Consider the following 1,921-nt stretch of genomic DNA (forward strand, 5'->3'; position numbering starts at 1 on the left):
GGATTCGGAAAATGAAGGAGGAGTCGGGGGCACAATGAACATATCCACTATGATAGCAAAATCAAGAAAAGTGGTGAACATAAATATCCATCCGCTCCTTGGAGGCTCAGAGGTGAAAAGCATGACTGGGACCAAGGTAAAACATAATTGGGAAAATTATGTTGGTGAATTGGCAAAATGTTGGGGGTCAGTGACAGTAACAGCTGTAAAACTCTTTAAAAAAATAATAATATAGAGGTACAGTACATGGCACATACTGAGAAACACAATAGAGCAGAAGGTTGGATGCAGCACAGAGGGTATGTATGAGCTAAAAAGAAAAAACGGAAATTTGCATAAAAAGAAGAAATCTATATGCAGGTAAACAATAATAAGAATGTGGAGTCCCATAGTAGACCATTACAGAAAGGGATCCATCATTAGCAAAACTCATGGTACATCTTCAACTGTTGGCAATGAGTTCTTTGGAGAACCATATCTAAGTAGGAGTACAGCAGTTTAGAGTTGTGACAACGAAACATTGGAGATGGTAGACAGAAAGGGGTAAATTTACTAAGATTGAATGAGTACAAATGCACTCATTTGTACCCATTGAATGTAAAATATGGCCGGGATCCGGTACCTAACAGCCAAATGCAATGGATCTGCCGTATTTATATACTGCAGGGTCAGCTATCTTCGGCTTGTACCAATGGCTATGCCATCGATAGAACACGGCGGTATGTGGCCATAGTGTTTTATGTGATCAGCAGATTTACAATCATTCATATTGGTGATTCGGATACGAATTCACCAGTAAATATGAATGACAAGTAGACCACATTTTCGCAGTGAATTTTACATAAGCCTGCATGATCCATGCAGGCTTATGTAAAATTCACTGCGAAAATGGTGATCCAGTCATACATGTTCCTCTACACTTTGCAGAACGAATATTTGAACATTCTCATCAGTCCCTGCCCCAGTGGATCTTACAATCTATATTCCCTACTACATGCACAGACACAGAAAATTATAGGGTTAACTTTTGTTGGGAGCCAATTAACCTACCAGTATATTTTTGGTTTGTGGGAGGAAACCAGGGTACTCAGAGGAAACCCATGCAAGCATGGGTTAAACTGGTGGAATTAAACTGTGAGGCAGTAACGCTAACCATTACACCATCCGTGCTGCCCCAAAGGATGTTTAGAAGGCATCAATAACACACATTGGATGCAAAACATGGGTACTGTGTAAAAGCAGTTAAATTCTCAGGTTCTCTGCTGTGAGATCTTCATTTTACAGTTTTAGTTTCATTAGACATGTACTTCAATATTAAATACCATCATAATTAGGTGCAATTAGGGTGGCCAATTCCAGGATCAGGATAAGTGGGATCCAGGGATTTGGCTCTTAAATTCCCAGATTGGAAACTTCAATCCCGAATTTCAGGATTAGACTGCACAGTCTAATGGCAGGCAGCATCTGAGCACTTGCTCAGACACTGCCCGTCTGCTCCCATCCCGGCTGTGCAGCTCTGTGCAGCATGATGCGGTCCACTGGCCGCACCACCGCACCGATACTCTCCTGTTAATGCTGCTCTTCAGTTCCGACCTCACCGCTAGTGATTCCTGGACCCTCTTGGATATACACCCGCTCCCGCAGTTTGGGAGGCGGGGGCTTTTTTTCTTTATTAGGGAGGCCAATCCTGGGAATCCCGGGATCCAGCATTTTTCGATCCTGAATCCCAGGATTGGCATCCCTATAAATTATGTGATGTTGCAGCTTGTTCTCACACCTTTGTTTAAAGCAAAGCACAGCACGTGGTTTAATGATATTATATTGCTTACCACTATTATCAAATAGAAAAAACCGACCATTAAAAATGATGAAGTGATGAAGACGAGAAAAGTTGCACTTTTTTGAAAATTTTTATTAAAAG

Source organism: Crinia signifera, chromosome 1 (genome assembly GCF_055691185.1).
Source record: "Crinia signifera chromosome 1, ASM5569118v1, whole genome shotgun sequence".
Taxonomy (NCBI): Eukaryota; Metazoa; Chordata; class Amphibia; order Anura; family Myobatrachidae; genus Crinia; species Crinia signifera.